This window comes from Bombina bombina, chromosome 6, assembly GCF_027579735.1.
Source record: "Bombina bombina isolate aBomBom1 chromosome 6, aBomBom1.pri, whole genome shotgun sequence".
Classification (NCBI taxonomy): domain Eukaryota; kingdom Metazoa; phylum Chordata; class Amphibia; order Anura; family Bombinatoridae; genus Bombina; species Bombina bombina.
The window spans coordinates 513,638,039-513,663,692 of record NC_069504.1 but is presented as its reverse complement, the minus strand read 5'-3'; positions in this window follow the sequence as shown (position 1 = coordinate 513,663,692).

Sequence of the window (25,654 nt, the reverse complement as noted above, 5' to 3'; positions counted from 1 at the left end):
AGAACTGGTAGCCTAACGTGTGTGAAAAAAAAAAGGGGGGGGGGAGAGTATTAGAGAGAGTAAAAAAGAGTCCGATACGGAGGTATCAGGTGGTACAATAGTTAGAGGAGAAGGGTTCTCAGGATAATGGGGGGTTAGTAGGTTGAAGGGTGGGAAGAAAATAAAGAGATCCTTAAAAGATCTAAATACAAGGTGTCAAATCACCTTCCTAGTATCGCAGTCGTTTCTAGGGGTAAAAAAGTTAAAGCAGCAATCTATGATAATAAATTAAATTATACAACAGGAGGTAGTAACCCCATTACTTATATATATTATATAAGTAAAATTAATCTTTGTAGGTAAAAGTAACCCAAAAACATTTTTAAAACAACCATTGTTAGAACCTCAGTATGAACCAAAGTTAAACAGCAAAACCAATCGCCATCACATCGCTTACCCGAAGTGTATTATAGAAAAGAGGACTCCCATCCCAGAGACCAGCAGTATGCCTAAATTGTATTTGCCCATATATTCATTTTTTTTTTCTTTTTACCTTATCCCCCCTTCCTTTTCCTTTTTTTCTTCCTTTTCCTTTTTTTCTTCCTTTTATTTTCCCATTTCTCTTCCCCCTTTTCCTTCCCTTTCCTCTCTGTCCTCCCCTTCTTTCCTTTCTCTTTTCCTTCCTCTTTTCTCCCCCCTTTTTTCCCCTTCTGTTCCTTCTTTCCCCCCTTCTTCCCTTCCCCCCTTCCTTTTCCCCATAAGAATCTATTTAATTACCTTCAAACCTTCAAAGCTGTGGGATAGATTGGGGTATGAAGTAAGTTATTGGACACTCATTGTGCACCTACAGTCCTTAAGTGATCATAGTTGAAAGATAAATCTCCTCTCCTCCCTACCTTATTCACTCTCTCCAGGGAGGGGAGAGCAGGCCTCGAGTGCACTACTAGGTGTCCGTGTACTACCAACCCATCCACCCAAGTGTACAGAAAAAAACCACAGGCAAATAATACAAGCAAAATCAGAAGTGGCATTCCTATAATCCCTAAGATGTCCCTAGGTAAGAATCCCACCTGCCGGAAAGAGCCAGAGGAGCCAAAAATAAAGAGCAAAAAGCATGTCAATACACAGCAACTCGCACATAGCATTCCTATAATTTCTAAATTGTCCCTGATTATGAACCTCCCCCACCCCCACAGGCAAAAGTGTTCTTAGACATGAAATATGCATCGTAAAGTTATAAATGGGGTGTGTGAGTATGAATTCTGTAACAAATTTCCAAACAACATTTGCTAAACAGTTCACTTCTAAGGCATTACCAATATAGAGATGACAGACCAGTCCGTCTTGCTTAAAACAGTCTCTCCTCGATAGGACTGATTGGTATAAATACCAAGAGCAAGTTAGACCGGCCCGTAAGCTAGAGACCTGGAAAGAAAAACTATTAATACAGTACTTATGATAATAGTAGAAAAGGCAAGCTTTGATTTATCTGTCCAGGAACACTGCTGGGATAAAAGTCTCGGGTGGGAGGATCCATAGTAGTTCTGAGTACACCGGGCAGAATAACATGATCCTTTTAGTCAAACTGACATGTTGATTTGTGGCCTAGGCAGGTCGCAGCCCATCCTCACCTCAGCCTGCCTCAGGCCCTGGCTGTACTGGAGCTACTGCTAAATTAGGTGGCCTTATCTGCAGACCAAAGGCTTGGTTTAAAGTAGGAAGAACCACAGGTGTCTTGAAGATAGCTGTTGTGCCATCTTTGGATGCAATTATGCAGGTGGGGAACCCCCATCTATATTGAATGTGCTGCTCCTTGAGCTTAGAGGTAATATAGCACAACAGGATAAGCCTACTTGGCTTCCCTTTATTATCTGTGTATTCTACAGTACTGCAGTACAAAGCCTATACTACACTTATCTACTCAATGTTCTTTATAAAAATTTGCCAGTCCCCATTAACCAGCCACAGAGATTGTTTTAAAACCTCTTCTTTTTTGTATTGGTTTCCCTTTTAAGATTTTTAACAAACTAAAGGAGGCCGCAACAGTATTGCAAGGTCCGTATGCCTCAAGCGCTGTATGGCTAACCCTCTTCTCCGGCGCTTATGAGTCCCACTGTCCGTATGCAGAAAGCTGCTTTGGGGCTGGTAAGAAGTCAGCTCGGGCACTTGCTGCGTCCTAAGTTGATCACGGCCCAATGTAGCGGTCCACTACAAAGCCGCCATCTGAACTGCTTCTCTGATGGTGCTATATAATCCTGGCCAACTGACCCTTCAGCAAGTAGTCGGGCTTGATGTCCATTATAAAAGAACTTCAGTCCCAGTGATTATATTGCTGCTGTTTTCTCAAGCATGGCTCACCTTGTTCCGGTACAGGCCTCACTGCGCAGTATAGCTATAAAGCACCCGGTTCAGTCTGGCAAGTCCAAACGGCGAGGTTAGATGCCCAATTCATTCAGAAGTGCCATAGAAAGTTTTATACTGGTCCCAACAAGCTGTAGGTTACTTAATCCCTGTCATAAGAGTTTTGAGGCTTCAGAGCTCAATCAGTGTGCGGCCATCAGCTAGCGTGGCCAGGCTCCGCCCATCTCATAAATTTGGATTTTTAAAACCATTATCCTGAGACCAGTTAACTGCACATTTCTCTATAACTATAGTGTCTGCATCCACAGTATTGGCCAGTAGTGATTTGTATAAAAACAAAACATTAAATAGGCACATTTTGCAGGCCTTCCCTGAGCCGTCCCAAAAGAAAATATTTTAAAAATTAGTATGTGGGTCTAGGAAGCAAACATTTAGAAAACTGTGCATATAATCCAATAACATTTTTAGTTATATAGTTACTAGTGTAGCAAATTAATATATACAAAAGGAACAATAAACTAGAGTCCCAATAGGTATTACAAATATTAATAAAGGGTAATGAATCAAACCTGGAGGTGCTAAACCAAGGAAGTTTGGTAGAAGTCCTTATAGGAGGACTTCCATAGCACCGGTATTACGAGTTTGTCCTGGGAGGCCAAAAAGTGAGCAGTACACCCTCTACCGCTAAGATTCCTAACGCATTTTAAAGCCAGTAGTTATGAGTTTTACGCTACAAAGCTGTAGCATAAAACTCATAACTAAAGTGCTAAAAAGTACTTACATTTATTAACCCTTAATCTGTCGTCCCCAATGTCGCCGCCACTATTCTAAATTTATTAACCCTTTAAACCTAAGTCTAACCCTAACCCTAACACCCCCAAACTTAAATATAATTTCAATAAATCTAAATACAATTTACTATCATTACCTAAATTATTCCTATTTAAAACTAAATACTTACCTATAAAATAAACTCTAAGCTAGCTACAATATAACTAATAGTTACATTGTATCTAGCATAGGGTTTATTTCTATTTTACAGGCAAGTTTGTATTTATTTTAACTAGATAGAATAGTTACTAAATAGTTATTAACTATTTAATAACTACAGGTAGCCCTCAGTTTACGCCGTGGTTAGGTTCCAGGAGGAATGGTTGTAAATCGAAACCATTGTAAATTGAAACCCAGTTTATGATGTAAGTCAATGGGAAGTGAGGGAGTTAGGTTCCAGGCCCCTCTCAAAATTGTCATAAGTAACACCTAATACATTATTTTTAAAGGTTTGAAATGAAGACTTTAAATGCTAAACAGCATTATAAACCTAATAATATAGATTGTATCATCATCAAACTAAGTTTAATGAACAAAAAAAAAATTTTACTTGCATTTTTCTGCAAGCAGTTCTCTGCATTGTTAGCATGTTAGATAATATTGGGTCTGAACCTATTCTATGCATTTCAATCTGCAGTGATTAATAGGCAGTTAGGCACCCTCACCTCAAGCTGCTGGATAGGAAGATAATAGGGAAGGGGCTGCTCGATAGCTAATGTCTGCTCTGTGTACACAGAACAATTTCAGACCTGTTACGTTGCATAACTTTGCTGCAAAACAAGCGGACAGCTCCACCTACTTACTTACAATAACATCTAACACTACACTACAATTAAATAAATTCCCTACATTAAATACAATTAAATAAATTAAATAAAATTAGCTAAATTACAAAAATCCACCACCTAAATTACAGAAAATAAAAAACAAATTACAAGTAAACTAATTACACCTAATCTAATAGCCCTATCAAAATAAAAAAGCCCACCCAAAATAAAAAAAATCCCTAGCCTAAACTAAACTACCAATAGCCCTTAAAAGGGCCTTTTGCGGGGCATTGCCCCAAAGAAATCAGCAATTTTCCTGTAAAAAAAATACAAACAACCCCTAACAGTAAAACCCACCACCCACACAACCAACCCCCCAAATAAAAGCCTAACTAAAAAAACCTAAGCTCCCCATTGCCCTGAAAAGAGTATTTGGATGGGCATTGCCCTTAAAAGGGCATTTAGCTCTATTGCTGCCCAAAGCCCTAACCTAAAAAATAAACCCACCCAATACACCCTTAAAAAATCCTAACACTAAGCCCCGAAGATTCACTTACCGGGAGATGTCTTCATCCAAGCGGCAAGATGTCCTCAACGAAGCCGGCATAAGTGGTCCTCCAAACGGGCAGAAATCTTCATCCAGACGGCATCTTCTATCTTCATCCTTCCAACGTGGAGCAGCTCCATCTTGAAGACATCCGGGGTGGAGCATCCTCTTCTTTCGATGGCTAACGATGAATGAAGGTTACTTTAAATGACATCATCCAAGATGGCGTTGCTTAGATTCCGATTGGCTGATGCAGGCCGTCGATTGAAGAGGATGCTCCGCGCCGGATGTCTTGAAGATGGAGCCGCTCCGCGTCAGAAGTATGAAGATAGAAGATGCCATCTGGATGAAGACTTCTGCCCGTCTGGAGGACCACTTCTGCCAGCTTCATTGAGGACATCTTGCCGCTTGGATGAAGACTTCTCCCGGTATGTGAATCTTCAGGGTTAGTGTCCGGTCTTCAGAACAGTAAGTCAATCTTCAGGGGGTTAGTGTTAGGTTTTTTTAAGGGTGTATTGGGTGAGTTTATTTTTTAGGTTAGGGCTTTGGGCTGCAATAGAGCTAAATGCCCTTTTAAAGGCAATGCCCATCCAAATGCCCTTTTCAGAGCAATGGGGAACTTAGGTTTTTTTAGTTAGGCTTTTATTTGGGGGGTTGGTTGTGTGGGTGGTGGGTTTTACTGTTGGGGGGGGTGTTTGTATTTTTTTCCAGGTTAAAGAGCTGATTTCTTTGGGGAAATGCCCCGCAAAAGGTGCTTTTAAGGGCTATTGGTAGTTTAGTTTAGGCTAGGTTTTTTTTTATTTTGGGTGGGCTTTTTTTATTTTGATAGGGCTATTAGATTAGGTGTAATTAGTTTAAAGATCTTGTAATTTGTTTTTTATTTTCTGTAATTTAGTGTTTGTTTGTTTTTTGTAATTTAGCTAATTTTATTCAATTTATTTAATTGTATTTAATGTAGGGAATTTATTTAATTGCAGTGTAGTGTTAGGTGTTATTGTAACTTAGGTTAGTTTTTATTTTTCAGGTAAATTTGTATTTATTTTAGCTAGGTAGTTATTAAATAGTTAACTATTTAGTAACTATTCTACCTAGTTAAAATAAACACAAACTTGCCTGTAAAATAAAAATAAACCCTAAGCTAAATATAATGTAACTATTAGTTATATTGTAACTAGCTTAGGGTTTATTTTATAGGTAAATGTTTAGTTTTAAATAGGAATAATTTAGTTAATGATCTTAATTTTATTTAGATTTAAATTATATTTAAGTTAGTGGGTGTTAGGGTTAGACTTAGGTTTAGGGGTTAATACATTTATAATAGTGGCATCGACGTTGGGGGCAGCAGATTAGGAGTTAATAAATGTAGGTAGGTTGCGGCGACATTGGGGGCGGGAGATTATTATTATTATTATTATCAGTTATTTGTAGAGCGCCAACAGATTCCGCAGCGCTAAATATAATGTAGGTGTCGGCGATGTTGGGGGCAGCAGTTTAGGGGTTAATAAGTATAATGTAGGTGTCAGCAATATCCGGAGCGGCAGATTAGGGGTTAATAAATATAATGTAGGTGTCGGCGATGTCCGGGGCGGCAGAGTGTAAGATTAGGGGTGTTTAGACTCGGGGTTCATGTGGGTGTTAGGTGTAAACATAAAATGTGTTTCCCCATAGGAATCAATGGGGCTGCGTTACTGAGCTTTACGCTGCTTTTTGCAGGTGTTAGACTTTTTCTCAACCGGCTCTCGCCATTGATGTCTAAGGGGAAATCATGCACGAGCACGTATAACCAGTTCACTGCTCACTTAAGCAGCGCTGGTATTGGAGTGCAGTGTGGAGCGCAATTTTGCTCTACGCTCACTTCTTTCTGTTAACGCCGGGTTTATAAAAACCCGTAATACCAGCGCTGCAGGTAAGTGAGCAGTGAGAATAAACTGCAAGTTAGCAACGCACAACTCTTACCGCACAACTCGTAATCTAGGCGTATGTGTTTTGTGCCACTTCTTTGTCTTGCATAACAGTTAACAAGAGCTCTGAAGTTGTGCTATCCTGACGCACTTTAAACAAAATTATGCTCAAGCAAACACGTTTACTTTCTACTCTTAAAACTGCAATACTTCTGATGCACGTAAAGAGCCGCGATAAACCCCTTTTTGCTCACGCCCAAAAAATAGTGCCAATTGTCTGCAGATCTTGTTAGCTTACGGGATATCACATATATGTCTTTTAAATACATATACATGTGTAAATGTATGTCCCATCCACTACCAAGGGACTACACAATAGTTTTGAATATAGGTTTAAAAATTTTAGACAAAATTTTGATATACATATCTAAAATAGTGCCTGTGGCCATTTTAGAGTGTAATGCACTTGTGCAAAAAAAATAGAATTATTCCATATCATCTTTGAAAACTGGCAACTAGGGATGGGCGAATGCGGCTAATTCAAAACTGAAATAGTAGAACAAATATTCCTTTGGATATTCATTTTACACAATTACATATTGATTACATATTGATAAGATACAAATTTTATTGTTATTTTCAAATTCAAATGCTATTTTTGAATTTCAATGTTGCTTTTGAATTTGAATGTTCATAATAGTTTAAATATACACATTGGAATTTCGAATGTGTATATTCAATATATTATGAACATTCAAAATCAATATGGATTTGCATTATTTTGAATTAGCTTTTTAAAATTAGATTTTATATTCGAAAAATAAACATAAAATTTGAATACCAATAATCAAAATTAGAATTTTAGAATGTTTGAGAAACATGCGAAATACGATTTGAACGGATGAATGTATAAAAATTAATTTTAAATTTAGAATGTTTCAAAATATTCGCCTCTCGCTACTGGCAACCATATTGAAAAGGCCAGTTTTACAGTTTTGTACTTCATCAAGTTCCTTTTTCTGTGTTGAATTCAATGTGTTCATTTTGTTATATATGTTTATATAAACTGCAAAACCCATAGTCGGAGGATTTTGATCTCCAAAAACATTGTTGTCCATGGATTGTATGGGTAATTTTCCTATTATCTACTCAGATCCAATCCAAACATTTCCCAATACGCAAATAGTGTTATTGATTGGATTAAGATCACTCAGAACTTAAAAAACACAGATCAGGAGCTGTAAAACAAGATCAGAAAGATTACAATCGTTCCCTATATGCTTGGCTTCTCGGCCACAAAATCATTATCACAGTTAAATCAACCACATGAAGCCACTATTATTCAAATAATAATTTATATAATAGTAAAAAGCAGAATTGTGATCAAGCTCAATTTGGATCTACTAGTCGTCTTCTGGTTTCTTCACATATATTTCAATGTTTTATGCATCCCTGCATCCAAGTTCCACCACATTATACCATGTGATTTCATTTAATGACATATAATTATTAGCTACCTATAGGTATAAATAGTAGTTGCATATACAAATGAAATGCTGCTTGAAATTACAGGAACAGTTTCACAATATAAATAAATAGGTGTAACAATGCATCTAATTATCAAAAAAATAAATACACTAAATACATACATAATTGTGGTGCCTAATTTAGCAGAAGGCCCCTTTAATTATTGTATGATTATATCATTACCATACTAATGAATAGTTGCCATAGCACTGTATCATCAAACATATTGGGGCAGTGCATATCAGAAAATGCTGCTTACATTTTACATCCACTTAATATTTTGTTCACATAAGCATTTGTATTTCAAACAAAGAACAGTGAGTTGTCCCCGTGCTTGTGAGATATTTTAAATTTGATTAGAGCAAATAAATATGGTAATTTTCTTTGTTTGAAATGAACGTGAAGAAACAATCCCAATCCTTAGCTGAGATTCTGGGTAAGTGATGCCCTCAAGCGCTCATGGCTACCAAGCAGAGTTGGCATCTGTAAAATGTACCAGGTTATTATGCTTCTATAAGTAAACAAACTCACATTGGGTTGCAATAAAAGGCAGCTTGCGCAGAGACAGACTTGTTTTTATCAAGGAAGTTGTTCAATGATATCTTTAAAGAGTCATTCTAGTGTGAAATAAAATTCTCAATGTTGTAAAAGAAAACATTTTGTTTTTAAAAGCAAATTCTATTCTTTCAATTGGGGATCAGTACAGTAATTGGAGCAAATGCATGTATTGCACCCTTGATTTGGGGATGGGGGAGTAGCAACAACTAGTTGTATTAGTTGTTTTCAATATATTAATAACATATTCAGATGGGCCTTATCCCCAAAAACTTTGTCACAGATCATAAATGTGTTATATATATATATATATATATATATATATATATATATATATATATACTGTATATATATATATATATATATATATATATATAAATATCCGTAAAGGCTTGTATGTGGTTCAAACCTATGCTTGGCATTGTAGGCTTGTGCCAATGGAGGCAGACTTTTTTGGGAGGAGCAAATTCAGATCACACTCATTCCACCTTGCAAGTGCATCTCTGTGCATTATGCACTGGACAGATGAAGACAATATGTTATCCATAATGCTTACATTTTTATAGCATTAAACCCAATGTAAGCATTATGGATAACATATTGTCTTCATCTGTCCAGTGCATAATGATTGTATGGTAACTTCTTATGGGGCCCATTAAAAGACATCTATGCCACTCTAAACTGCTAATAAGAGCAGGTGGCCTGGATAAATATTGGTTTTGACAGCAAAAAAGGTACCATTTTTCTATCCATAAAGGTCCAATGAGTTGGTTCGTACTTCACAAGACATGGGAGGACTCACTAATGGCTGCATGAGTGAACGCAGTCCATTGGTTTAAGTGTCAAACTATTATGTAACAGTTGTATACTATTGCATTATTAAAAGATTGGTCACAGCCTATTCTAAAATATTGAATTTAAATTACAAATTTGAACTTACCTTAATGAGATGGATAATTGCTTTAGTCAGTTACACCATTTAAATTCTGACTGATAAAGGATTGTTTACAATAATCAGATTGGATAATCCTTGTAACATGTAACTTATAAAACTGAAAAATATTGAAGGATGGTTCCTAAATCAAATCTTTTGTATTGAAAACCTTCTGAGGTATCCATGTTCATTGCTGAGCCTTTACGTTGGTTTTACTGCTCATATTTGATAAGCAGGTAGTGAAACTTCATGATTTGTTATTTAATGAAGGGTATATATATATACAAATATTAAACTCCGCACTAAATATGAATAAATAATGAAATGGAAAAATGTGCAAAAATAAGGAAATATTTTAATGTTCACAAAGGAAAAAATTGACAAAATGTTGTAACATACACCAAATCACAATGCCAAAAACATCCATACAACCATACATACAAACTGGGCGTCCCCAGTTATCAAGCAAATATGGAGTGGAGGAGGTCAGATGGAGAGCAAACAAGCAAGCCCAGGTTATATATGCAAAACCATGGGAAAATCTGAACAGGATACAACCACTTTAAGGCAGTTCATGCAATATAAGTAGTTCATGAAAATGGCAAAGAAAGCAATGGTTAGGTAGCTGGTAGTAGCGGAGATAAAAGATGCAGCAATGAATCACAGATGAAGCAGTTCATACAATTTAGAAAGTTCATACATCCCACAGATGGTAAACGTTATCAGGATAACACGTGATCTCAAGTATCAGCAAGATGTAATAAAGTATTTCATTTTCTATATAAACTTTGTTGCCATATGTAAGTTAACTTTTGCAGATATGTAATATTGCCACTCCGGCACTCAAGGACAAAGGTCCGCCGTGAGGATAAGGAACTGTGTTAATGTGTCTGGTATGTAACAGAGAGCGTCCGTGTCACAGGTAACAGAAGTAACAGTGGTGATTCAAACTGTACTCCACATCAATAAAAGTGTCAGTGACCCAATGCAGCATGTGAGTATCCAACTGTCTTGGCGTCTGACGTCACATCCACCAGTCAGGCAACGCGCGTTTCGGGCTCCGCCCTTCGACTTGGCCTGTCATCATCCGGAAAGCCACCTCCTTTTCAAGCTTGCAACTTGTTACTACAGAATACGCCCACTCGGCGTCATTGTTCCACAGACCATTCATAAAGAAAACAGCCATATTACAGACATGCGCAAATGTAATCAATGAATTCTACAAGCTATTACGAAACTTATGCATGATATATGTTAATGTTAACAGGCTATAACAATATTTATGAGGCTCAGATGTTAAGTTGCAATTATGCAAGGGGGTCCAAATGCTATAAAGTAATCAACACCCAAAGTGAGAAAAACAAATTTGAAAAAAAAGAAATAAAAAAATTCCTTAAATTTTCTTTTTTTTTAAATTTATAATAAAAAAGAGAAAAAGAAAGGAATGCAATGAACAATAAGAATGTCCATATACATCCCTTACTGAAGAGAACAGATGAGGCCACAGTCCCTATACAAAAGTGCCCCATGTAATTTCCCTATTAAGACCATAGGGAGTCAAAGAATCCATTTTTTGGATCCAGAGTGCTTCTTTTTCAAAAAGTAACTTTTGCCTATTTCCACACCTCCTTAAAGGGCCAAACCCATCTACCACCTGAAATTTAAGTTGACTTTTATTATGCCCTAAAAGTGTAAAATGATGGGCAACTGGGGCAGAGGGGTCAAGTTTACCAATAGCTACTTTGTGCTGTTTAATCCTTTCATGGATAGATTTAGTAGTTTCACCAACGTAGGCTAGCCCACATAGGCATTTGATGACATAGACTACATAATTCGAGTCACAAGTAAAGTGTCCTCTAATTGGCAGGTGTTTGCCTGATCTAGAGGGTGTGTGATTGTGTCCCCCGATTGTATGGAGTTACATTGTGCACAATTATTACAAGGGAATGTGCCTTGTGGAACAAAATTATCAGCTATTCGCATTGACCCAATGTTGGTATCTGCTTTGACCAGGGCGTCTCTCAAATTACGATTTCTCTTATATGAAAATAAGGGAAAATCCTTAAATGTGACAGCAAGTAATCTATCTTCTGATAATAGACCCCAGTGTTTTCTAAAAATCCTTTTTAGAGGAGCAATGTGGTAACCATAAGGTACCACAAATGGAATCCTGTCATTAGGAGTTCTCCTTTTAGATTTTTTCTGAATAAGATCAAAACGGGGGATAAGGTCTACCTTCGATTTATGCATATTCAACAGGTCAATGGGATATCCCCTGCTCTCAAAGTGATCGAAGAAGTTGTTAAATTGTTCATTCAGACGTGATGTATCATTAACTATGCATTTAGCCCTTAACAGTTGGCTGAAAGGAAGGCTCCTGATGGTCTGTGGGGGATGAAAGCTGGAAAACACCAGCAAATTGTTTCTATCTGTGTCCTTTCTAAACACATCTGTTAACAAGGAACCATTACTCAATGAGATAGTTATATCAAGAAAATTCTGTGTCTTAGAGTCATAATTGATGGTAAATTGAAGGTTTGGATCAAAAGTATTCAATTCCTGAAAAAAGACATCAGGGAATTATTGTCACCTGTCCAAACCATAAAGTCATCATCAATATATATTTTCCAAAAACTGCAATATGTCTTAAAGCTCTGGTTGTTATAGAGAAATTTGTGTTCAAACTCATGTGCATATAGGGCCCCCATTGCCGTGCCCTTAGTTTGCAAGTAAAAGGAATCTCCAAAGAGAAATAGTTCCTTGTTAATACTATTTCAAGCAAATCCATAAAGAACATCCGTTCCCTGGGTGAATAGAGAGCCATTCTGTTTAATTGTTCACCAATGCATTTCATACCCTCACGATGTGGTATGGATGTATATAATGATTTAATATCCAAAGTTACAAGGATAGAATTCCTATTGAATTACAAATTTTCAATCTGTCTCAAAAAATCTGAGGAATCTTCCAAGTGTGAAGGAACATCCTCAAGCAAAGGTTGCAGTAGCTTATCAAGAAATATTGAGATTGGTTGAAAAATTGAATTTGTGCTAGTCACAATGGGCCTCCCTGGGGGATTATTTAAACACATGTATTTTTGGCAAACAGTATATTACTGGTATGACAGGGTCTTTTTGAATCAAGAAATCTGCTTGTTTCTTAGTGATGATGCACTGATCAAGTGCCATATCTACTGTAGATTGTATAAAAGATTGAAATTTACTCGTAGGATTAAAGGTCAGCTTTGAGTAATTATCAGTCACATCCAATTGACTTTGGACCTCTATCATATATTGGTCTCTATTCATGATAACAAGGGCCCCGCCCTTATTGGCTGGCTTGATTATCAAGTCTTTCCTAGACCTCAGATCCTCAAGAGCCTTCCTTTCAGCCAATGTCAAATTAGAAACACCCATTTTTATGCCCTTTGTCTTTAATTTGTCAAAGTCTTTTTTAATTAGTGTGATGAAAGATTCAACTATGCTATTTGTGGTTGGTGCATGTGCTGAACTTTTAGTTCTAAGGCCTTGGACCTGTGTATGGAATTGGCTAAAAGTATCCACAAATGTTTTGTGTCTGTTTTCCTGAGGGTGGGTAGCAAAAAAAGCTTTGAATCGAAGATTTCTAAAGAAGCGTTGTAAATCAGCGTCAATTTTAAAGAAATTGGGGCCTGTCGTTGGAATAAAAGATAAGCCTTTTTGTAGAACAGAGGTGGTAAGAGGATCAAGTGTAATAGAGGAAATATTGATTACCAAATCTTCAGTTATCTTTTGCTGTGTCTCGTTTGCATGCGATTTCCTGTTCCTCTTCCCCCCTCTGTGTGTTCTCTTTTTTCTTTGGGTTTGTGTTTGTAAGTACCTTGGCCTAAAGGGGAAGGGCTTCTGGAATCTTGGTCAGATGATGAATCATCTGAATTATCTGTGGTGTATCTGGGTACCCTTCTACGTTCCCTTCTAAAGGGTATAAAGTTAGGATTTCTCCACTTGTAAACTTTGTTAGAGGAATAATCAGTAGAGTCTCTTTGGAATTTTTGTGCTTTTTTAATTTCAACTTCTTTTTTGAATTTGTTAATTAATTCCAAAATGTCAGTCTTAAGCTTTTTATAATCTGCTTCTAGTTTGAAAGATTTTAAGCTGATTCTCAATTCTGTCTATATCAATCTGTACTTTAGGTATCTCTTTTTGAATATACTCAATGGTTAAAATGATTAGATCGCTTGAACATTTGTTCAGAATACCTTCCCATTTATCACAAAATTCTGCATCGTCTTTAAACAATGTAGGATGTAAATTACAGCGTAATCCTCTAGGGATATTTTTGAGGCGATGGTACTCAGCTAAAGTAATGGCATGTAATTCAAGACTTGTTTTCTTACGGTACAATTTTTCAAGGGACTGTGGTTCATCTGAATCTTCAGATTGTTTAAGAAAATCATGATTACCCAAACAGAGTGTTGCAATCCTAGAGGCATCTAATTCAGAATATGCAAACAACTTGGGTGCTTCTTGAAGTTTCAGATGAACCACAGTCCTTGTTAACAGATGTGTTTAGAAAGGACACAGATAGAAACAATTTGCTGGTGTTTTCCAGCTTTCATCCCCCACAGACCATCAGGAGCCTTCCTTTCAGCCAACTGTTAAGGGCTAAACGCATAGTTAATGATACATCACATCTGAATGAAACATTTAACAACTTCTTCGATCGCTTTGAGAGCAGGGGATATCCCATTGACCTGTTGAATATGCATAAATCGAAGGTAGACCTTATCCCCCGTTTTGATCTTATTCAGAAAAAATCTAATAGGAGAACTACTAATGACAGGATTCCATTTGTGGTACCTTATGGTTACCACATTGCTCCTCTAAAAAGGATTTTTAGAAAACACTGGGGTCTATTATCAGAAGATAGATTACTTTCTGGCACGTTTAAAGATTTTTAACTTATTTTCAAATAAGAGAAATCATAATTTGAGAGACGTCCTGGTCAAAGCAGATACTAACATTGGGTCAATGCAAATAGCTGATAATTCTGTTCCACAAGGCACATTCCCTTGTAATAATTGTGCACAATGTAACTCCATACAATTGGGGGACACAATCACACACCCTAGATCAGGAAAACACCTGCCAATTAGAGGACACTTTACTTGTGACTCGAATTATGTAGTCTATGTCATCAAATGCCCACGTAGGCTAGCCTATGTTAGTGAAACTACTAAATCTATCCGTGAAAGGATTAAACAGCACAAAGTAGCTATTGGTAAACTTGACACCTCTGCCCCAATTGCCCATCATTTTACACTTTTAGGGCATAATAAAAGTCAACTTAAATTTCAGGTGGTAGATGGGGTTGGCCCTTTAAGGAGGGGTGGAAATAGGCAAAAGTTACTTTTTGAAAATATTTTACAGTAAAAAATTGATAGTAATGAAAATAAAGCTTCCTACTTTATTGCAGTGTATGTCTCTTTAAATGTTCGTGTGGCAATGTCCAAAAGTGGAAGCAGAAGCAGTTCTCTTTTTTCCCTTTATGCAGCTCCTTTTAAATCACTGGTGTGATAGCGATGAGATAGAAACTAGAAAGAGAAAGATATGGAGCGCAAGGAAGAAAGCAGAAAAAAGATCATTGTGCAGTATATCAATATTAAAATAACAATTTATTAATAGCAAAAAACAGACTCACAAACAAACCCTCAAACAATATGAGGTATGTGGCAGCGTGTTGTACAGGAGACCCAAAAGAGGGTTAGGAAACGGAGACGAGGATGTAGAGGAGGAGTGGCACATAGAGCCAAGGAACAAAAAAGGCAGAGGAAGGCAATATTGAAAGGATATGAACAGGAAATTTATAATATATCATCTAGGATCCTAACAGATGATGAGATAACACTCTTAAAAAGAGGTCTCTCGTTTGTTCCAGATAATATCCCAAAAGAATTTGATTTATTTATCGACACTAAAAAATTGGTTAGAAAACTCACCTTGATTAGACATTTTAATCTAACATCCGGACAAGTAGAATCTAATTTTGGGAATTAAACAGAAATTCTGGATGAATCTATAAATAATAGTGAAACATCAAATAGAGATAATGAAGATGGGGAGCAACCAGATAGTGAAGATCTGATTAATATACTACAAGAGTTAGAAAATGAAGCTAGGGATATACCTATTTGCCACGCCACATTGAAAAATAAATCTACATTTTTTCCTATTAAATCACAAGGAAATTTTATACCGGTATTTGAGGCACTCCTAGAAAAAGAGATCAAAGCAATCTGTGAGAAAGATAGAACAGTGAAGAAGAATCCAAAGAACCTTTCTATGAGAGAACAGAAAGCACTAAAGGTTCTTGAAGAGGATAAATCTATAATAATATACAGTGCAGATAAGGGAGGAGGAATAGTTGTACAGGGTAGGCAAGCCTATGTAGCTGAAGCCCTTAGACTATTAGGTGATAGTACCACTTATGAGGTTTTAGGTAAGAACCCGACAAACACCTTCTTGGAAGAATACAAGAAACTGATCATAGAAGGAAGAGAGAGAAGGGTACTGGATAATATTGAGTATACATTCTTGGAAGTGGTTAATCCAGTATTACCGATTTTCTATCACCTCCCAAAAGTACACAAAGGGTTGGTTAACCCACCGGGGAGGCCCATTGTATCGGGAATAGGTGGATTAACTACAAAATTATCCGAATATGTGGATCACATTCTAAAACCACTGGTTCCAGTCTTGCGATCATATGTACGAGATACCCCACATATTTTGAATCTAGTGGAAGGCACTATATGGAAGGATGATTATTTATGGGTTACAATGGATGTTAGTTCATTGTATACCTCTATCCCTCATGATTTAGGCATTACAGCGGTTATATATTTCTTAAATAAATGTGGTTTCCTTAATGATACACAAAAATGGTTTCTAGAAGAGTCTATTAGGTTCATTTTAACAAGAAATTATTTTATTTTTGATAGTAGATACTATATTCAGAAAAGGGGTACCGCAATGGGTACAAAATTCGCCCCAAATTATGCAAATCTTTATATGGGGTGGTGGGAGGACCTGTATGTTTATAATGAAGAGAACCCCTATAAAGAAAACATCATAAAATGGTATCGCTATATTGATGATGTGCTAATTATCTGGCAAGGAAGCTATGAGAGCCTAAACAACTTTTTAGTGTATGTTCACAGGAACATGATGAACCTTAAATTCACCATGGAAGCTAATAAAGATCTAATTATTTTTTGGATCTGGAGATTGCCCAAGAGAATGGGGGAGTGTACACTAAACCCACAGATACAAATGGATATCTACATGCCCAGAGTGGACATCATGGGAAGTGGATACGAAACATTCCTCTTGGGCAGTTTCAAAGAGCCAAACGAAATTGCTCTAAAATACAAGATTTTATACAGGAGTCAGAAACAATTAATAATAGATTTTTAGTGAAAGGTTACTCTGAAGGTATGGTTACAACAGCATTTGAAAAAGTAGAAAAGATGGATAGGAACACTCTCCTCAATAAGACAGAAAGAACTACACATGATGAGAAAGGTCAGAAACGAGAAGTACAGCTTGTGACAAAGTATAATAGAGTATCTAAGAAAATTGAAGGAGCAGTTAAGAAATGTTGGCCTATTCTTATACAAGATCCCATCCTTAAAGATACAGTAACTGATAGAGGACAGGTAGTCTTTAAAAGAAATATGAATCTAAGGAATTGCATCAGTCCCAGTATGTTAAAAGTAGAAACAGAATTGAATTGGCTAAATAAAGCATCATGTGTTTTTTTTAGATGCGGAAGAGCAGGTTGCACTTGCTGTGAACATATAGATAAAAATAATAAGAACTTTGGGAAGGAAATGAATTTGAATTTAAAATCAAAGATCTGATGAATTGTAAAACCAAATACGTAGTGTATATGTTGAAATGTCCCTGTAATAGGTTTTACATAGGACGTACTAAACGCCCCGTGAAGACAAGATTCAGTGAACATTTGAGGAACATAGAAAATGGGCTGACGACACATGGTTTGTCGGCTCATTTCTCTGAAATACATAATAAAGATGGGACAGGGCTTAGCATTAGGGCTATTGAATGTGTAAAGAACGAGATTAGGGGGGGAAATAAGTTGCTCAGACTCAGGCAACGTAAGACCTACTGGATCCATAAGTTGGGAACTATGGAACCAGTGGGTCTCAATAGGGATAGTGATTTAGCAGCATTTATAGAAGAATAGCAGATATGCACAGTAATTAACTATGAGGAATTGTGTATCTGAACCTTTTTTGCATTTATGGAATGATTTTTTGCATTTATGAAATGATTTTTTGGTTTGAACAATGAATTTTTATACAAAGTAATGGAATTTTTTTAATGATGGTAATGTATTAGGTTCTAACATCTAAAGCAGTGAACACATTTTTAAAAAAATTAAAAAATTAAAAAATTAAAAAAGGAAAGTTCTTAGATTGTATTTTAACATATATTTTCATATATTATTTATTTATTTATTCATATATTTATTACCGTTCAAATAGCACAACTTTTGAGGATATATTAAATTTATCAACACATACATCTATGAACTGACATTACATATCCTTTGGTGAGTTTATCATTGTAGCATTTTAAAGTGTTTATATGCATGTAAGCTAATCTATGTTTAGATATGAGCAATGAAATATTTTTAAGGACTAACTAAACTTTCAAGTATGATGGACTAAGTCAATTTACCGCATATATGGAACAAGGATATTTATCACATTCCCCTGCATAAACTGATATGACAAGCGATGGGATTACAGAACCGCCCCATAGAATATAGGAGACACAGCATAAAAGGGGAATACAAGGAGGAGTGGGCATAAGCCTCTGACGAAGCGGGAGGAGTCCCGTGAAACGCGTAAGGCCACGCCCACACGCACATGCACACGTTGCAGCTACGTTGTAAACCCTCTAGGCTAGGAGAATCTGTTGCCGGCTACACAGGTTCACTACCGCAGGAGGGAAGCTTTTTGTTCTGAAGGACTACAAACAATATATCCTGACTTCCCACTAATAACTCTGAGTCTGGACGGATATAGCCAGGTTAACCAGGAGGGAGAAACTGGATATTGGGAATACGTATAGTAACATCTATACAACACGCTGCCACATACCTCATATTGTTTGAGGGTTTGTTTGTGAGTCTGTTTTTTGCTATTAATAAATTGTTATTTTAATATTGATATACTGCACAATGATCTTTTTTCTGCTTTCTTCCTTGCGCTCCATATCTTTCTCTTTCTAATATATATATATATATATATATATATATATATATATATATATATATATATATATATATATATTATTTTTTTAATTTCTATTTTTAATTTATTTAAATGACTCTGGTTCATTCTCCTGAGTGCCTTATGAAGCATTTTGCCTCCACAATTTTTTATTATAATAGCTGTAATATGAGCCTGGGTTGGGAAGGGTCTATTACAGTTTCATAAAACAAAAAACATAGGAGGCGCCTCAAAGTGTATTATATAAGATAAATAGATGAAGACAAACATGAAGAAAAAAGCTCACTCATGTGTAGGATGCACTAATTATAAATGGTTTATTTTATTTTTTTATTCACACTCCTGTGCTATATGCTGATGTGCTACTATACATTGTTTTAGCACCCCCACAGATGCTAAGGTGGAAATTGGGTTGTTCTACTATATGCCCTATCTGGGAGCTGGACACCACAGTGAGGAGAGATTCCTTTAGCCTGAGGGGAGCTAACTGAGCAGCTCTGAGGACCTGGCATGCCTGTATTGCACTTATATTTTATGCATTCTTTTTTATGTCTGTTTATCTTAATCTATTTTTCAAATATACTACACCATAAGGTGCCTCCTATGTTTTGTTTGTTTTCTAAGACTTGGATGTGACACATCTGCTCTTTAGGAGTTTAAGCACTGGAAGTAATTTGCTGAGGATTAGACTCCAGTGAGTCTGTATATCATTACACATACAAGGGGACTTTTGTATAATTATATATCAAGGACATTTAATACATATTTATTTATCTCACATTGGCCCCCTAGTTGGTATTACAAAAGATTAATTTCTTTTTTTCATTTCATATTTTATTTTAAGATTTCAGTTTCTAAAATATTTTGGGGGAGGAACAATCATAGCTCTGTAGCAATGCATGATTCCCTCCGCAGGTGTTAATATATATATATATATATATATATATATACTGATCAGCTGATTACTTCACCTGTGCACTGATTCGGCTATAAAGAAAACCTGGCCTGTTGGGGGTACTTGAGGACCATTGTTGAGAAACACTGCACTAAAGCACCAGCTCATCGGAAATATATTGATTACCTGGAAAATAAAGCACACATACTCTGCTCACTAACACCCACACACACTCTGCTCACATACACACTCACACAATTCTGTGGCACAGTGCCAGTTACTAAGCAATTAGAATGACACACAATCTCTTCTCTACTCACTACTACAAAGGACAAGTTATCAATACTGCCAACATAGCTGCTGCAATATGGTGTTCAAGACCAAAGGATACCAAAAGAATGAAGTACATAATAAAAGTAAAATAGAAAGTTTATTTATTTTTTGTGTGCAATTTCTATCTGAATGATGGAAATGCAATTATGACTTTCATGTTCCTTTCAAAAACTAATTTGATTTGCTGACATGGGGCCAGTAACAGTTGATGCTAATTCTCAAAATATAAATAACTAGAAAAGTCTATTAAAATAGCATGCTCTACCTCAATCATGAAAGTTTAATTTTAAATGTCTCCCTTTGACTATGTGTTTAACCAGTTACTTTACAGTGGCATTATTTCTAAAATCATTTAGCTGCAATAATTACATATATTTTTTAAATGACTCATTATCTCCTTTTTATTAATATAAACTTGTATAAAAGCAGCACATATTAAAAACACAAAGCAGTCTTTAAATAAATGGAGAAACAGAGAAAAATAAAAAATAGATACTGCAGCCTCTGACTGAACAGACATAACATATATGGAGTTTGTATCTAATTAAATAAAATAACCATGAAAAAGGGAGGCTTAGCAATATTCAATGTCAAAAACTTTAGTTTAATTAATGTGGACACTGCACACTTAACGTCGAACTCTGGGTTTTAAATTATGGATTTAAATTTTAATTGACCCTTTGACTTCCTGTCAGTATTGGGTTATGCTCACTTACTGTCCCCCTGTTAATGAGCTGTATCCGAACACAATTTGTGAATCACAAGAGATGTAGAATACTACTTTACTCTTCTGCTTGGTGTCATCTGTTCTTAGGTTACCTCAGCTTCCAGTTGTGTCACATGACCCTGCTCACTGCATCCTCCATCTGATTAATCTATATATCCTTCACTTGCTAGGAGGCATCAAGAGGGGTGCCTCCTATTGGTCCCAATTTTTGCTGCTAATATATTGACAGAACACAGGTGGCGCTGCAGCACAGCTTTTCCTTTGACTCATGTACTGCAATGGAGAGAAGCGTTCCTGTACCTGCCTCTTCATAGTATTACATGGGGGGAAAATATTTTTTTTTAACTTTTTTGTTGTTGTTTTAATTAAAATTTAATTAAGCTTTGGCCACATATGGCAGGGTAGGCACTGCCTCCCCTGCCTCTTATGAGTGCACGTCCCTGCCAGAGATACACTGTGGACAACAAATAATTACTTAGATTAACAAATTTACATGAAGCAACTAAGAGACAAAGGAAGTTCACAATGTAAAAAGTGCTATATCTTTTATCAAGACAGAAAGAAAAAGGAAACACTATAAAATAAAATTATAAAAATGTATTTCAATATTTAAAGTTGCTTATTTGGCATTAAGCGAAGCTGTACACCGCTAGCGCAGGTTAAAATCACATTATAGGAAATTAGACAGTCAAGTTTCACAAGTATACTTATTAATAAAGTCACAATGGATCATAGCCCTAATGAACAATTATGCAAATAGCTATCATAGTGTGGGTAAATCATTTGCGGAAATTATATAACTACTAAAATAATCCTAAAAAGGTAATACCAAAATATAAATTGCAAATATAAAAAGACAAAGCGAGAAGGATAACTTTTTAAATACTGGTGTGTGAGTTATTTAAGTAAGGGAGTGCAATCATATCACTATAAACATACACATACACCAAATTATAAAGCAAACTTATCTGTTCACAAACAGCGTGATTACAAGTTGTGTGCTATACCCAGTGCGTAAATAACACTAAAAATTTAGCGCTACCGCACTATCCATAGCACGCGTATTACAAGTTAAGCCAAAACCGTCTTTTGTTGTGCGGTATGGTGCGTTAAGCTGAATCTTCAATGTAAGGGACTCGATTCAAGATGGCGTCTCTTGCATTCCTATTGGCTGAAAAATTTGATAACAAAAAAGGGTATTCCAGCTTCCAACACATTTTAAAAAGACCTTTATTTTTTCACATAGGGTCCAAAGAGCAAAAACATACGTTTCAGGCCTGCTTTAGGCCCTTAGTCATGTATGTCATGTATCATCAAGGCTGAAAAATTTAAATCAGCCAATAGGAATTAGGGCTGCTAAAATCATATTGGCTGTTCAAATCAGCCAATAGGATTTAAGCAGCTCTCATTCTATTGGCTAATTCAAATTCGCCATTGGTAGTTTATTGTAGGCTGGGTTTTTTTTTTATTTTGGGTGGGCTTTTTTATTTTGATAGGGCTATTTTATTAGGTGTAATTCTTTTTTATTTTGGATAATTTTCTTTTTTCTTTTTAGTAATTTAGAGTTTGTTATTTTTTTGTAACTTAGTATTTTTTATTTTTTGTAATTAGATAGTTTGTAATTTTTAGAGTAGTGTTAGGATTTTTTTAATGTGTAGTTTAGTTTAATTTAATTGGTAGTTAGTTTAATTTTAGTTTAATAATTATTTTAGTTTAATTTGACAGGTAAGTTTTAATTTAATTTAAGCAAGAGAAATTGTAATTTTAATATAAAGTTAGGGTTATGGTTAGGTTTAGGGGTTACTAGTTTAAATTAGTTTATTGTGATGTGGGGGGCTTTCGGTTTAGGGGTTAATAGTTTAATTAATATATTTCATTGTGGGGGGCTTTCGGTTTAGGGGTTAATAGGTTTATTATAGTGGCTTTCGGTTTAGGGCTTAACAACTTTATATAGTGGGGGCGATGTGGGCAGACGGCAGATTAGGGCTTAATAATATTTAAATAGTGTTTCCAATGCGGGAGGGTGGCGGTTTAGGGGTTAATAAGTTTATTATGGTGGTGACGATGTCGGGGAGCGGTGGAATAGGGGTTAATAAAAAAATTTAGTGTTTGCGATGTGGGAGGGCCTCCTTTTAGGGGTTAATAGGTAGTTTATGGGTGTTGTACTTTTTAACACTTTAGTTATGAGTTTTATGCTACAGCTTTGTAGCGTTAAACTCATAACTACTGACTTTAGATGGTGTTACGGATTTGTCATTTTATGTTGTAACGCTTGCTTTTTAGCCTCACCACAAAACTCGTAATACCGGCGCTATGGGAATCCCATGAAAAGACTTAATTTTTACGAGTGATGTACTGACGTTGTGGTACAGGCTAAAAGGCTTGCAGTACACCTATACTGACAAGACTTGTAATGGCTGCCTTAGGGAAAATTATGCGTTATGGGCCACAATGCTGCTATTTGACTCAAAACTCATAATTTAGGTGTATGTTAGTAATCTCCATCAAATGTGGCAATATTCATTTGCTTAACAAAAATTGCAACAAATTGTGACTAGTTTGTAAAAAATATTAAAACAGTACCTAATATTCCTATGTGCAGGGTGCCTGATGATTATTATACAGTATGATGAACATCCATATATAATCCCCATATATACTAAACTCAACTATGGGCTACATATAAATATGTATGTGTTTATATGTGTATATACACATATTAATACATAAATATAAATGTATATAAGCATATTAATATAAATTATTTACAGTTTAAAACGCGGTACCTATACATCGCTATGTAAAGGCACTTTTCAGGCACACGTTAAATTAGTGCTCCACTTGTAATTTAGTCCATAGTAGCTAAATCGTTATTCAACCTTTGTCGTATATCTTATAGAATTTTTCATGCGGCCTACAATATGTAGTTCGTACCTCAAGAAAAATCAGAACAAGATGGGGGGAACATTATCGAAATTGTAAAAATTGTAATAAAAATAAAATCAAGCATAGCATTCCTAATCACTGTCTAACTAAACCTAATAGTAATACCTCTATATACCATTTTCTACCTATAGATTATATCCCCAAATCATCAGATTACAATAGATTGCTTAGATTGCGACAATGAGAAACTTTTTGGATATATAAGTTAAAAACCCTATATCCTTTAGGTCTCAATTCTAATCTGTATTTAGCAGCCTTCAATTGATGTCTTCCGAATCTTTGAGTATATTCAATTGTTTCTTCTCTTTTTTTTAGTTAGTCTGCGATATGTGACCCCCCTTTTTCTTTGGAGTATATATCTTTCCTAACAACTTATCAATAGATTGTGAGTCTATAACAAATACACAACATTTATCTTATACATTTAATGTTATGGCATACCATACTCCACATAGTATATATTATATATTATTGCATACACTACCATACCAATAGGGTGGAGTCTGCACGCATCTATATACATTAAGGAGGGATTAATATATTCTTCATATATATCACAGAATTTAAAACAACACACACGCTAGGGAGATTCCAAACAACATTGGACATCTGTTAGACGGGCTACATCTACACACACATACAGCCAGTTATACACTGTTTTTTTAATCCTGTTTACATACTGTTGTTACTAATATATAAAACACCAAATTTAGTGAGGAGTCAAGCTAGCTAATACACTGTAGATATAATAAATACGGGACAAACAGGCTTTGGATGATTTTGCGTCTATTAATTATAGTTGGTATCTTCCCGAAGAATCCTCGCAAAATACAGATAGCCCTAGAGGTTAAGATACAAAATATTCGGAAGACCATTTGATTGGGGAATATTGTTAAGGTTAACATTAAGAGAAAGGAATGGATCTATTCTATATTCATTTCCACTCCGAAATATACACTTTTACATATTGGAGGTATAGAGATATATATGCACATACACATATAATTTTGAAAACTAAAGTGTTTAGGTTGTTTAATACATAGGGATTGCAAATTCAGTTGGAACAGTAGAGAGATACCGCTTTATAGGATGGATTCATTTACTTAACTTATCCTTATATCTATGCATTGTTTTGAGTTTCGATTTTATAACCATTCTGATGATTTGAAAGGGACAGTCTAGTCCAAAACAAACTTCCATTATTTAGAAAGGGCATGTCATTTTAAAAAAAATTTCAATTTACTTCTATCACCAATTTTGCTTTGTTCTCTAGGTATTCTTAGTTGAAAGCTAAATTTAGGAGGTTCATATGCTAATTTCTAAGCCCTTGAAGGTCGCCTTTTAGCTCAGGACATTTTGACAGTTTATCACCACTAGAGGGTGTTAGTTCATGTGTTTCATATAGATAACACTGTGCTCATGCACGTGGAGTTACCTAGGAGTCAGCACTGATTGACTAAAATGCAAGTCTGTCAAAAGAACTGAAATAAGGTACAGTTTGCAGAGGCTTAGATTCAAGAGGTAAAACGTGTATTAATATAACTGTGTTGATTATGCAAAACTAGGGAATGGGTAATAAAGGGATTATCTATCTTTTAAAACAACAAATATTCTGGTGTAGACTGTCCCTTTAAGATGAAATGTATATACATATGTGATAACTTACAATTTGGCAGATTTGCACTACAAGCAATTTAAATAGTTATTTAAGGGATAGTTTTTGCTACAATATATTTTATTATTGAGATGATGATGTATGTGCTCATTGGTTCCATATTGTCACGACAACTTCCTGTTTTATCGTAACTTGTGAATTTAATGAGGCTTATTAAGCATGTTTGTATTCGTCTTTTTTTTTACTTGCCTGAGAAAACGACCCTTGAGCGGTCGAGAAACGTGTTGCAGCCATAAAGACATTGAAAGTTTTTGTTTTTATCTTGGGAAGTTGTCTGTTTACACCTGCATTTGGTCGGTTTCAGCCTTAGCTAAAGGATTAGCTGACAGTTTACTAGCCGCTGTATTCAGCGCTAGTCTGCATCCAAGCACCGGT